Source organism: Anolis sagrei, chromosome 8 (assembly GCF_037176765.1).
Source record: "Anolis sagrei isolate rAnoSag1 chromosome 8, rAnoSag1.mat, whole genome shotgun sequence".
NCBI classification, from domain to species: domain Eukaryota; kingdom Metazoa; phylum Chordata; class Lepidosauria; order Squamata; family Dactyloidae; genus Anolis; species Anolis sagrei.
Window position 1 is genome coordinate 37,015,238 of NC_090028.1, and position 15,324 is coordinate 37,030,561.

The following is a 15,324-nucleotide window of genomic DNA, read 5'->3' on the forward strand; positions in this document are numbered from 1 at the left end:
ATAAATAGTTTTCTTAGATCTACAGAGACATTCGCTGGAACACCTCAGCAAGCGAGAGTTCAAAAGTGGCAGGCTCAAACCCAGCACCTCAATCCGTGGGTGATACCAGATGAGAGACTCCCTCCTGGGCACACAGAGGACTGGGCGACTTGGAAGGTGATGAACAGACTGCACTCTGGCACCACAAGATGCAGAGCCAACCTTAAGAAATGGGGTTACAAAGTGGAGTCCACAACATGCGAGTGTGGAGAAGAGCAAACCACTGACCACTTGCTGCAATGCAACCTGAGCCCTGCCACATGCACAATGGAGGACCTTCTTGCGGCAACACCAGAGGTACTCCAAGTGGCCAGATACTGGTCAAAGGACATTTAATCAGTTACCAAGTTTGCAAAATTTGTGTTTGTTTTTTTTTAATCTGTTTGTTTGTTTTGTTCTGTTAGAAATGTAATACAATGTTCTGGTTGCGGATGACACGATAAATAAAATAAATTATTATTATTATTTACAGCTTTTATATTCCGCCCTTCTCAGCCCGCAGGGGACTCAGAGCGGATCACAGTGTACACATATATGGCAAACATTCAATGCCAATTTTGACATACAACATATACAGACATAAGCAGAGGCTATTTAACTTTTTCTGGCCATCAGGGGAGCTGTCGCTTTTCATCGTCCATCTGCAACACTGATGAAGTACTTCCGCATTCCCAGCATGCTTTTTGCTGGAGTGCTTGCCGGAGTCTTTTTTATGGCCTCATAAATTAGTTAATTTAGCCTCCCCACAATTTAAGGTGGTACCTTATTTTCCTACTTGACAGATGCAACTGTCTTTCGGGTTGCAAAGGTCGACAACAGGCTACACAATAGGTTGGAAACCCACTCCAATCCGGGCTGGCTTCGAACTCATGACCTTTTTTTTTTTGGTCAGAGTGATCTTAATGCAGCTTATACTCAGCCAGCTGCACCACAATCCCGGTGCTTGCTGTCCAGTTCAAAGTATTGTCCAAATATTAATGCTTATCCAAATTATAATGCGACAAGGATCCCCGGGTTGAGGTTGCCTTGTTTCGGGGGACTTCCCCTTCTTCAGGATTTTGTCTTCTTTATAAAAGTGGGTGGTTCACCATACATTCCTAAACAGGTGATAACAAACAACATAATAGATATGCCAAAAAAGGCACCCAAACCAAAGGACTCTTGTCTGCTGGAGCTAGGTGTGAATGTTTAAACTGACCACCTTGATTAGCATTTGATAGCCTGGCAGTGCCTGGAGCAATCTTTTGTTGAGAAGTGATTAGATGTCCCTGATTGTTTTCCCTCTGCTGTTTTGCTATTTTAATTTTAGAGTTTTTTAATACTGGTAGCCAGATTTTGTTCATTTTCATGGTTTCCTCCTTTCTGTTGAATCACCTCTCAACAAAAGAGGCAGACAAGAGTCCTTTGTCCCACCCTGGTCCTTCTACAGATATATAAACCCTTTTTTCCTAGTTCCTCACTACCTCTAAGGATGCTTTCCATAGATGCAGGCGAAACATCAGGAGAGAATGCCTCTAGAACATGGCCATATAGCCCGGAAAAACCTACAACAACCCAACAATAATAATAATCCTAGACACTTGGGAAGTGTTCCTAGATGCTTGGGACCAGTCCTATAGACTTGGGAAGTGTTCGACTTGTGATTTTGTGATACGAAATCCAGCATAAAGATCTTATTTGCTGTGACATACTGTGTTTTTGTGGAATAATAATAATAATAATAATAATAATAATAATAATAATATACCAATAATAATAACAATAACTTTATTTGTATCCTGACACCAGCTCCCCGAAGGGATTCCCAAAAGGAATATCCCACCTTTCTCCTGAGATAGGATCCAAGATGGCTTTCTCAAAATATGGCAACTTTCTCAAGTTTTGGGAAGACTCCATCTCTTGTTCTGTGGGATTCTAGGAGTCGCAACCCAAAGAAACAATTTCTCCTTGTATTGTCGAAGGCTTTCATGGCCGGAATCACTGGGTTGTTGTAGGTTTTTCCGGGTTATATGGCCATGTTCTAGAGGCATTTACTCCTGACGTTTCGCCTGCATCTATGGCAAGCATCCTCAGAGGTAGTGAGGTCTGTTGGAATTAGGACAAGAGGTTTATATATCTGTGGAATGACCAGGGTGGGACAAAGGACTCTTGTCTGCTGGAGGTAGGTGTGAATGTTTCAACTGACCACCTTAATTAGCATTACAGTAAACAATTAATTAGCATTAGAGTAAACAATCAGGCACATCTGTATTGTCGAAGGCTTTCATGGCTGGAATCACTAGGTTCTTGTAGGTTTTTTCGGGCTATAGGGCCATGTTCTAGAGGCATTTTCTCCTGACGTTTTGCCTGCATCTATGGCAAGCATCCTCAAAGGTAGTGAGGTCTGTTGGAAATAGGAAAATGGGTTTATATATCTGTGGAATGACTGGGGTGGGGCAAAGAGCTCTTCTCTGCTGAAGCTAGGTGTGAATGTTTCAGCTGACCACCTTCATTAGCATTTGAAGGCCTGGCTGAGCCTGGGAAAATGTTCTGTTGAGAGGTGTTAAGATGTGCCTGGTTGTTTCCTCTCTGCTGTTTTGCTGTTGTAATTTTAGAGTTTTTTAATACTGGTAGCCAGATTTTGTTCATTTTCATGGTTTCCTCCTTTCTATTGAAATTGTCCACATGCTTCTTGTGGATTTCAATGGCTTCTCTGTGTAGTCTGACACGGTGGTTGTTGGAGTGGTCCAGCATTTCTGTGTTCTCAAATAATATGCTGTGTCCAGGTTGGTTCATCAGGTGCTCTGCTATCAGGCACATCTATTCACCTCTCAACAAAAGATTCCCCCAGGCACCGCCAAGCCATCAAATGCTAATTAAGGTGGTCAGTTGAAACATTCACACCTAGCTCCAGCAGACAAGAGTCCTTTGTCCCACCCTGGTCCTTCCACAGATATATAAACCCATTTTCCTACTTCCAACAGACCTCACTACCTCTGAGGATGCTTGCCATAGATGCAGGTGAAATGTCAGGAGAAAATGCCTCTAGAACATGGCCATATAACCCGGAAAAACTTGCAACAACCCAATTTCTCCTCGATCTGGACAGAATCCATTTATTGTTTTTAAACAAAAAGAAACCCAGGAAAACAAACGATCCAGTGTTAAAAGCCTGCTGGTGCAGAGAAGAAATCAATATGCTTTCAAATAGGGAGAAAGTAAACAAGCCCATCAGAAAGTGGGCTCCTTATAAGATCTCCAACTGATCTTAGAAGGAGGACCAGCCAAGAAAATGGGAGGCTTTTTAACGAACGTAGCTGACGCCGTTGGCTTTGTGAACACAGAAGCCTTTAATGCCTCTTCAGCAACTCCTGTCCAAAATTCTGTTCTTAGACTAAGCCATGCGCGCTGTGATGGTTATTTCTGATCTTAACATGAGATAACTCCCCCGCTGTGGTCCCATGTTTGCTAGCATATGTCAAAGAAGCGTGTGAAGTATGTTTGGAACTTTAGGGTTTCTTGGGCTGTTGCTTTAGAAGACGGGATGCGATATTTACCTTTGGTCGTAAAGAAAGAATACAGCAATATAGGTTGAACAGGTAAAGGTTGGGAGTTGTGGGTGTATCTGTTGGAGGTTTGAAGAACCAGAGAGCACAGGTATGACATTGCAGTCCAGCCTTTCTAGAGAAGTCGTTCTCAACCTTCCTAATGCCACGACCCCTTAATACAGTTCCTGATGTTGTGGTGATCCCCAACCATGAAATTATTTTTGTTGCTGGGTTGTTGTAGGTTTTTTCGAGCTATATGGCCATGGTCTAGAGGCATTCTCCCCTGACGTTTCACCTGCATCTACGGCAAGCATCCTCAGAGGTAGTGAGGTCTGTTGGAACTAGGAAAAAGGGTTTATATATCTGTGGGATGACCAGGGTGGGACAAAGGACTCTGCTGGAGCTAGGTGTGAATGTTTCAACTGACCACCTTGATTAGCATTTGATAGCCTGGAAGTGCCTGGAGCAATCTTTTGTTGAGAGGTGATTAGATGTCTTTCTTTGTTTCCTCTCTGTTGTTGTGTTGTTGTAATTTTAGAGTTTTTTTTTAATACTGGTAGCCAGATTTTGTTCATGTTCATGTTTTCCTCCTTTCTGTTGAAATTGTCCACATGCTTGTGGATTTCAATGGCTTCTTTGTGTAGACTGACATGGTGGTTGTGAGAGTGTCCAGCATTTCTGTGTTCTCAAATAAAATGCTGTGTCCAGGTTGGTTCATCAGGTGCCTTGCTATGGCTGAATTCCCTGGTTGAAGTAGTCTGCACTGCCTTTCATGTTCCTTGATTCGTGTTTGGGAAATGCTGCTTTTGGTTTTGTTGCTACTTCATAAAGGTAATTTTGCTATTGTTATGAATCATCATGTAAATATCTGATATGCAGGATATATTTTCATTCACTCAACCAAATATGGCAGCATAGATCCAGCTTTAATCTATTAAAGCTTGTGCAATAAACTTCTTTCTCTCAATTAGTTTCAGACCTGCTTCATGACCCTTTGGCTCCCAAACTCCATGAGAAATCTTAATTTTTTGAAATGCTATTTTCTTGACATTCCTTAAGAAGATAAGGACTAAATCCTGAAAAAAGGGGGAGGGGTGCTTCAAATTATGAGGGTTGAATGAAAAGTAATGCCTCCACCTTCGTTACTTGGGTTTGGATGGAAATATTTTAATAAATCCAATGCAAAAATAATCCTTAGAATGTGCTCTTTAACTACCACTATTCACTTTTCCACATAATCACCAGACAATTGGATACATTTCTGCCAACGATGAACACGTTTTCTGAAGCCGTCAGGGAAGAAGTCGACATTATGTTTCCACAACCATCATCTCACAGTTTTCTCATCCTGGGTACCCATCGTGCACCGATCTTCTGATAGCCAAGCAAAGCAATAATGTGATCCACACGTTCTTCTGAAATGCCAATTATGCTTCAAATTTCTCTCTGAGTGATACAACGATCGTCCTGAATCAATCTGTCAACCTTTTGCTTGTGAAACTCGGTGGTTGCTGGCACAGAACATCCAACTCTTTGTTTGTGACACAAGTCAGATGTTCCCACCTCAACAACTTTAAATTTACTCACCCAACGATGAAAAGTACTCACATCAACACAATCACCATAAACAGCTTGCATTCACTGATGAATCTCCTTTGGGGTGGCACATTCTGCTGTCAAGACTTCAATGACTGCACATTGCTTAAGTCGTATTGACCGACCGTCTGTGCAGGGTTCCATACTTTGAACTTTAACAACACAACTGTTCAATTCTAAGTCTTCCTGCCAAAATGGACCCATAGAGGAGAGTCTACTGAAAAAGCCTGTACCTGCTGCATACCAGTACTCCCATCTGTTGAGGAGTTACGAAGGTAGAGGCATTACTTTTCATTCAACCCTGATAGATAGATAGATGATAGATAGATAGATAGATAGATAGATAGATAGATACACATACACATAATAAAGGTGAAAATACGTATGTGAAGGGGGAACCTGGTGTGTCCACTTACACAGACAAGCACTTGCCTCCACAAAGAGTTATACCTCCCACTACTATGGACCTGTAGGGGAGAGTCTACTGAACAAGCCAGTACCTCTTGCATACCAGTACTGCCATCTGTTGAGGAGTTACGAAGGTAGAGGCATTAGTTTTCATCCAACCCTGATAGATAGTTAGATAGATAGATAGATAGATAGATAGATAGATAGATAGACATACACATAATAAAGGTGAAAATATGTATGTGAGGGGGCAACCTGTTGTGTCCACTTACACAGACAAGCTCTTGCCTCTACAAAGAGTTATAGCTCCCACTGCTATGGACCTGTAGGGGAGAGTCTACTGAACAAGCCAGTAGCTCTTGCATACCAGTACTGCCATCTGTTGAGGAGTTATAATGGTGGAGGCATTACTTTTCATTCCACCCTTGTATATACAGGTATCTTTGATATTAATTCAAATGAGAGTGCAAGGTAAAATCTTAACATCTTGCAAAAGGAGCGATTCCTTTGAGGTCAGAAAAATGGAGAGAAGAACTTTTCTCTCCTAGCTTCCAACGTGGGCAGTCTCGCCCATCAAATTAGCAATCAAAATTCATTACGGGAGAAAGCCTGGCAGAGTGATTTGGCTAGACGAAAATCCATCTTGAGCCTTCTGCTCAAATCTGAACTGAAGTAAATAACAGAAACTCCAAAGCAATTTGGAACATGTTTTTTTATTTGGCTTCCCAGGGACTTGAATAGTAATAACTCAATATGACTCAGCTTATCTTCTCCAGCGAAGAATTGGACGGAGAGCAAAGGAGGGCAAAGAGATAGAGGAGCCAGTTAAACTCAGATGAGAAGGAAGGACACACAAACGCTGCTGCTGTGAACTCCAAACCCCAAGACCAGAATTCTGTGCCAAAGTAAGTCAGAGTCAACTCTGACACACACACAAACACACACACTGGTTGAATCTGTGATGTATTTAGATTATGCCCTTTCAAATCCTTGTTGGCAGGGGTTCACAATCAGAAGCAGCCAGAAACAAGTGATTTCTAAAAGACGGCGTGTGCATAATGCTCCATGTCAACTCACACTGTCTAGACCCACCTGGGGGACACTTTTACCAAGCAAGGTCCATTGAACGCCATCCAAGACGCCTGGAAGAAACTGTTTGCCAGAGTCAGAATTGCTGCCAAATCTGGATCAGCAGGGACCCGACTAAGAAGACATGACCAATGAGCCAGCCCTTAAGCTAACTCCAGCACAATCTTAAAAACCCATCTTTCATTTGTCACCGGAGCCAGGAAACTGCCTACACAAACGGGGGTGTTGCTGCTGCGAAAGGGAAACGCCAGCTTCTTTTTTTCTGCCTGCGCTGCAGAAGCATGGAAAGATTAATGCGCCCATGCTCCCAGAAGAGGAAGGAGTCTGTTAAGGTGAGTGATGGAGCCAGGCTGCAGGACCTCCTTACTTACCTTGATTTTTGTACGAGATGCAAACCCTAATTGGTTTTCGAATCCCCCTTCTCGCAGTCGGCATTCCATTCCCACCCGCCATGCTCTATTTGCAGGTGGACTGTTTTGCGCCACCCTGAATGGATTTTCCCTCACCACCTCATCACACTGAGAGGAGAGAGGATAGGATGGGATCGAGACAAGGCACCATGAGATGCAGAGCCAATCTTAAGAAATGCGGCTACAAAGTGGAATCCATGACATGCTGCGCCAGCTCCACTGGCTACCAATCTGCTACCGGGCACAATTCAAAGTGCTGGCGTTGGCCTATAAAGCCCTAAACGGTTCTGGCCCAAGTTACCTATCCGAACGTATCTCCGCCTATGAACCCACCAGGACTCTAAGATCTTCTGGGGAGGCCCTGCTCTCGATCCCGCCTGCATCACAGGCACGTTTGGCGGGGACGAGGGACAGGGCCTTCTCTGTGGTGGCCCCCCGGCTGTGGAACGCCCTTCCCATGGACATTAGATCAGCCCCCTCGTTAATGGTGTTTCGAAGAAGACTGAAGACCTGGCTGTTTGAACAGGCGTTTGGATAAACAGTGCAATGAATATAATGAATATAGGAAAACGGAATTACGGATGACGAGTTTGGATCACGATTCTAGTTACGAGATGTTAATGTGTTGTCTATTGATGTGTAGTTACTTAGTATATTACGGTGTTAATTGTTTTTAAATAGTGTATGTTGTTAGCATTGCATTTTTGCTCTTGTTGTAAACCGCGTTGAGTCGCCTACGGGCTGAGAAACTGCGGTATACAAATAAAGTAAATAAATAAATAAAATAAATGCAAGTGTGGAGAAGACCACTGACCATCTTCTCCAATGCAACCTGAGCCCTGCCACATGCACAATGGAGGACCTACTTGAGGCAAGACCAGAGGCACTCCAAGTGGCCAGATACTGGTCAAGGGACACTTAATCCACTACCAAGCTTGCAAACTTTTGTGTTTTGTCTGTTTGTTTTGTTAAAAATGTAATACAACTGTCTGGCTGCTCCTGACACAATAAATAAATAAATAAATAAATAAATACCGGTGAATCATAGAATTCTAGAGTTGGAAGAGACCTCATGGTCAGGCATGTAGCCGGGGGGGGGGGGGGGGAGGGCTTGAGGGGCTTCAGCCCCCCCCCCCCCCCCCGAAATTCTCATGGTGGTTCGCGAAAAGGCCTTACTGGTGCATTATTTAAACTGTTATGTTTATTCATATCATGATCTGATCACCATACTGAATATATCCCATATGCATGGGGGTATTGGGGTAATGATACAAAAGGTTTGCTAGGCTAGACCCTCTTTCACTCAGACTCAGCCCCCCCCCCCCGAAACTCAGCCCCCTGAAACCCCCCCTGAAATTTTTTTAGCCCCCCCCCCCTGAAACGAAATCCTGGCTACGGGCCTGCTCATGGTCCATCCAGTCCAACCCCATTCTGCCAAAAAGCAGGAAAATTGCATTCAAAGCACCCCTGACAGATGGCCATCCAGCCTCTGTTTTAAAGCTTCCAAAGAAGGAGCCTCCACCACACTTTGGGGACAGGTGTTCAATTAGAGGCCGGCGGCAACAGGAAAAGGAAATTTGGATTTTTGCGACATGGATTCTCCCAGCTTGGCTTGGTTTTACTGGCACGTTAATCCATTAATTTATTGTTAAAGTTTATTGTGACCTGTACTTTTTAGATGATCTTAAATTCCTGAATGGTTCGTAAGGAGAGATACGTTTGGACAAGTAAGCTGGGCCGGAACTGTTTAGGACAGTGTTTCCTAAAGGGGTCATGAGGGGGTATCAGAGGGGTCACCAAAGACCATGAGAAAACATAGTATATTCTGTTAGTTATGGGGGTTCTGTGTGGGAGGTTTGTCCCAATTCTATCGTTGGTGATGTTCAGAATGCTCTTTGATTTAAGTGAATTATAAATCCCTGCAACTACAACTCCCAAATGTCAAGGTCTACGTTTCCCAAACTCCACCAGTGTTCACATTTGGGCATATTGAGTATCTGTGCCAAATTTGGTCCAGATCCATCATTGTTTGTGCTCTCTGGATGTAGGTGAAAGCAGTCTACATTGGTGTACGCTTTCCATATGTTAAAGTGGAGCAATTCCTCTTAAGCATTCCACCATTCCATGTTTTGCTATAGATAGAAAAACACAGAGAGAACCCAGCACACAATGATCCTTTGAAGGAATATCATCTTCTACAAATATTGATATGGCTTTTGAAGTGGATGCATTACATACGAGGATTGAATGAAAAGAAATACCTCCACCTTCGTAACTCTGCGACAGATGGCAGTACTGGTATGCAGCAGGTACTGGCTTGTTCAGTAGACTCTCTTCTACAGTTCCATTTTGGCAGGAAGCCTTCGCAATGAATGGTTTTGTTGTTAAAGTGTAAAGTATGGAACCTTGCACAGACAGTCAGTCAATGTGACCTAAGCAACGTGCAGTCATTGAATCCTTGACAGCAGAAGGTGTCACCCCAAAGGAGATTCATCAGAGAATGCAAGTTGTTTATGGTTGTGTTTATGTGAGTACTGTGCATCATTGGGTGAGTAAGTTTAAAGATGTTGAGATGGGAACATCTTACTTGCGTGACAAACAGTTGTGACAGCAACTACCGAGTTTCACAAGCAAAAGGTTGACAGATTGTTAAAGTGTGAAATATGGAACCCTGCTCATTGGATGATCATTGTACCACTCAGAGAAAAATTTCAAGCATAATCGGCATTTCACAACAACGTGTGAGTCACATTTTTGCTTTGCTTGGCTATCGGAAGATCTGTGCACAATGGGTTGCGGAAACAGAGTGTTGACTTCTTCTGTGACGGCTTCAGAAATCTTGTTCATCGTTGGCAGAAATGTATCCAATTGTCTGGTGATTATGTGAAAAAGTGAATAGTGGTAGTTAAAGAGTACATTCTATGGATTATTTCTGCGTTTGATTTATTAAAATATTCCCATCCAAACCCAAGTAACGAAGGTGGAGGCATTACTTTTCATTCAACCCTCGTATTATAATGACAACCCAACTTACTATGGAAAACAGCAAACCAGTTGGGACTTACTCTCCCACTTTGTGATGCTTTGTAGTCAAGCAAAAGCACGCCACACTCTCTGGCCATTCAGCCTCTGCTACTGAATTACTAAAATGTTCCAGCACATTGTGAAATTGTTTTCTTTTGCAGCCACAAGATGTATTGATGTCTGCCAATTTGAACAATTTTAATTAGGAACTTGGTCAGTTCACAGCCACTGGGGTCATCAGCGGTTACGAATCGGGATGGCTATCCATCACCCTCCGCATAGTAAACAGCTTGATTCTGTGTACCTTGCTGGGAAAGGTAAGATGGAGGAAGGTTAGTCTTCATGTTTGTTTGGCAGCTTTCCTATAAACGACAGATTAGCCACTGTGGAAACAGAATGCTGAAGGACACGGATCTGATCCAGGATGATTGTCAACATGTCAACATGCCAGGGAATCTTAAAACACAATAAAAACAGGAAAAACCTATATCCATATATAGGTAAGCCAAGGCCCACTTAAGTGTAGGAAGCAACCTGGTGCCCCCCAGTTTTTTGGGATTACAACTTCCATAATCTTCAAACTTGGATCATGCCAGCTGGAGTATATGAAAGCTGACCTTTTGGAAACACAGTCCCAAGCATAAAGAAAGGATACCATCTTTCTAGGATACAGACTGGAGGAAACTGTTGGGCGAGAGGGCTTATTAACAAAAGACTCTCCTCATAAATGTACAGGAGTAACTTATTAGCAGCAGCGTGACCAATACCAGTAGCCAAAAGTGATGAAAAAGCACATAGGTCAATGTTATATCTTCCTTAGGAGGCTTTTCTTTATAGCAAAATAATATGGTTGCACTATTTACAAGAACAAGGTTTCCATAACACAACATTATTTATACTTCCTTCTTTGCTTCCATGCTGGGCTTCTTTCTCATGCAGATCATAGAATCAAAGAGTTGGAAGAGACCTCCTGGGCCATCCAGTCCAACCCCATTCTGCCAAGAAGCAGGAATATTGCATTCAAATCACCCCTGACAGATGGCCATCCAGCCTCTGTTTAAAAGCTTCCAAAGAAGGAGCCTCCACCACACTCCGGGGCAGAGAGTTCCACTGCTGAACGGCTCTCACAGTCAGGAAGTTCTTCCTCATGTCCTGATGGAATCTCCTCTCTTGTAGTTTGAAGCCATTGTTCCATTGCGTCCTAGTCTCCACTCAGGGAAGCAGAAAACAAGCTTGCTTCCTCCTCCCTGTGGCTTCCTCTCACGTATTTATACATGGCTATCATATCTCCTCTCAGCCTTCTCTTCTTCAGGCTAAACATGCCCAGCTCCTTAAGCCGCTCCTCATAGGGCTTGTTCTCCAGACCCTTGATCATTTTAGTCGCCCTCCTCTGGACACATTCCAGCTTGTCAATATCTCTCTTGAATTGTGGTGCCCAGAATTGGACACAATATTCCAGGTGTGGTCTAACCAAAGCGGAATAGAGGGGTAGCATTACTTCCTTAGAACTAGACACTATGCTCCTATTGATGCAGGCCAAAATACCATTGGCTTTTTTTGCTGCCACATCACATTGTTGGCTCATGTTTAACTTGTTGTCCACGAGGATAGAAAGCTTCACTCTCACAGAGCCTCTTCTCACACTAAACTTGGTCAGGAGCTTCACACAGTAGCCTTTTACACACAGCAGCCTTCAACCTGGGGCTTCTCTCACCAAAGCCTTCTCACACCAGGCCTCTCACACACTGAGGCTTACTAACACTGAGGTTTCCCTCACACCGAGGCCTCTCTCAGCCTGAGAGTAACTAACACTGAGGCATACTAAGCTACAGACACACCTGAGGTTTAGCACAGCTGGGAAATCATCAGCAATTATAAGATCTATCAACCAAAAGGTTGCAAGTTCGAAGCCCTGGGTTGACATGAGCTGACAACTGTCAGCCTAGCTTATTGTTTACCTAAGCTATTCGAAAACAGCTTTAGCTGTGATTAGAGAAATTAGGTACCATGAGAAGTGGGGGAGATCTTTTACAACACCATAAAGAAAGATCAGAAAATGCTGGGCAACTAAAAGGAAGAAGTCCTGACAGTTCTTCGTCAGAGGATAGAGCAACAACACCCCCTGAACTCGAGCCCAACCTTCCATGGCACCTCCTTCTGTTCTGTCTGTCTGTGTATTGTCTATACAAAGCAGCATCGAATGTTTGCCGTGTATGTGTACTGTGATCTGCCCTGAGTCCCCTTTGGAGTGAGAAGGGTGGAATATAAATAAAGTGTTTATTATTATTATTATTATTATTATTATTATTATTAATAATAATAATAATGCATCCATTTAACCCTTTCAGTGCTTGACTTACATTTTTGTAATTAAAAATACCTAGTTAATTTTTTAATATTTCTGACAGAAACAGGTTTTAGTATAACAAAAGCACCAGTAGCAGGTTAAGACGTTAAGGAAAATTACATTCGGTTCAATCAGACTAACAGGGCTGCGTTATTTCACAGCACACAAGACTGTGCTTCTATGAAATAGCTTTTGTGTGAATTTCCCCAAACTTTAAATTTGTCAGGGAAATTTATTTATTTATTTATTTACAGTTCTTATATTCCGTCCTTCTCACCCCGCAGGGGACTCAGGGCGGATTACAGTAAACACATATATGGCAAACATTCAATGCCAGTTTTGACAAACAACGTTTAACACACAAATACACCAAGGCTATTTAACTTTTTTCTGGCCGCCAGGGGAGCTGCTGCTTTTCATCGTCCATCAGCGACACCGATGAAGTTCTTCTGCATTCCACATTCCCCGGAGTCTTTTTTCTTTATGGCTTCATAAATTAGTTAAATTTAGCCTCCCACACAAGGTGGTGCCTTATTTTCCTACTTGACAGATGCAACTGTCTTTCGGGTTGCAAAGGTCGACAACGGGCTACACAATGGCTGGACACCCACTCCAGCCCGGGCTGGCTTCGAGCTCATGACCTTTTGGTCAGAGTGATCTTAATGCAGCTGACACTCAGCCAGCTGCGCCACAATCCCGGTGCACTAGATCCTATACTACAAAATTCTACACAACTGCTGTACTATACTAAAAGGCACAGGTAAGCTACAGAATGCCTTACAAATGGTGCATTTGTACTGGGAAATTCAAGTAGCGAATGGTGTGTACAAAAACTGCACTTTGGCAAGATCTGTCACTGTAAAAAAGTAAACTTTAAATCAGATTTAAGGTTTGCCATGCTCTGCTAAGTATGTTCGTATTTCCACTTCTTCTCTCCTGCAGCTGTTTAAATATGTGGAAGCCAAGAAGAAGAGTGGGAAAAAGCCTAGCAGGATGCTTTCATTCGTTATAAATCTTTACAGCCTGTGACGCTCCAACTTTTCTTTCATGGAATAACCTTCACCCACGGTAGAATAAGAGAACTTTAGCGGTGAAAAGGTTTTGCTTTGCTATGTGGTCATCGGATAAAATATGTGCTCATGGCCACAGTTCCAAGCAACTGAAAGCTGCACTAAGTCCTATCATTTTGATCATATGTGACTCTGGATTTTGGCTCTTCCTCCAGGGAGAGCAAGGCGACATATATCAAGGCTGGAAGTTTTCAGCCTTGCGGGATGTGATTTATTTTCTAAGCACAAGATCCAACGTCTAGAGCAGCGTTTCTCAACCTGGGGGTCGGGTTTCAGAAGGGTCGCTGAAGACCATCAGATACATATATTTCTGATGGTCTTAGGAATCCCTTTGGCAGAGAATGCTGAAGATCTCTCCACTTGTCATTCTCATCCTTTTTGGAAACAGACCGCGAATCCTTCCAACAAAAGGACGGCTAATGTATTGTCGAAGGCTTTCATGGCCGGAATCACTGGGTTGTTGTAGGTTTTTCTGGGCTATATGGCCATGTTCTAGAGGCATTTTCTCCTGACGTTTCGCCTGCATCTATGGCAAGCATCCTCAGAGGTAGTGAGGTCTGTTGGAACTAGGAAAAAGGGTTTATATATCTGTGGAATAACCAGGGTGGGACAAAGGACTTTTGTCTGCTGGGGATAGCTGTGGATGTTTCAGCTGATCACCTTGATTAGCATTCAATGGCTTGGAAGTGCCTGGGGGGAATCTTTTGTTGAGAGTGATTTTATGTGCCTGTTTGTTTCCCCTCTGTTGTTTTGCTGTTGTAATTTTTGAGTTTTTTAATACTGGTAGCCAGATTTTGTTCATTTTCATAGTTTCCTCCTTTCTGTTGAAATTGTCCACAGGCTTCTTGTGTATTTCAATGGCTTCTCTGTGTAGCCTGACAAGGTGGTTGTGAGAGTGGTCCAGCATTTCTGTGTTCTCAAATAATATGCTGTGTCCAGGTTGGTTCATCAGGTGCTCTGCTATGGCTGACTTCTCTGGTTGGAGTAGTTTGCAGTACCTTTCATGTTCCTTGATGAGAAAAAGGAGGGCTGTTTCTGAGACTCCGAGCAATGAGGGGAGAGCAGGCGTGTCTGGCGCATGGCAGCATGGTGCGCATGTGTGGGTGAGGGAGGCTCGCGCCAGCAAGTCCTTTCAAGGCATGGGGGTTCTGTGTGGGAAGTTTGGTCCCATTCAATCATTTGTGGGGTTCAGAATGCTCTTTGATTGTAGGTGAACTATAAATCCCAGTAACTACAACTCTCAAAATGTCAAGGTCTATTTTCCCCAAACTCCACCAGTATTCACATTTATGCATATTGAGTTTTTGTGCCAAATTTGGTCCAGATCCATCACTGTTTGAGTTCGCAGCGATCTCTGGATGTAGGTGAACTACAACTCCCAAACTCAAGGTCAATGCCCACCAATCCCTTCCAGTATTTTCTATTGGTCATGAGAGTTCTGTGTGCCAAGATTGGTTCAACTCCATCGGTGGTAAAGTTCAGAATGCTCTTGGATTGTAGGTGAACTATAAATCCCAGCAACTACAACTCCCAAAATGTCAAGGTCTATTTTCCCCAAATTCCACCAGTATTCACATTTATGCATATTGAGTTTTTGTGCCAAATTTGGTCCAGATCCATCATTGTTTGAGTTCTCAGCGATCTCTGGATGTAGGTGAACTACAACTCCCAAACTCAAGGTGAATGCCCACCAATCCCTTCCAGTATTTTCTATTGGTCATGGGAGTTCTGTGTGCCAAGATTGGTTCAACTCCATCGGTGGTAAAGTTCAGAATGCTCTTGGATTGTAGGTGAACTATAAATCCCAGCAACTA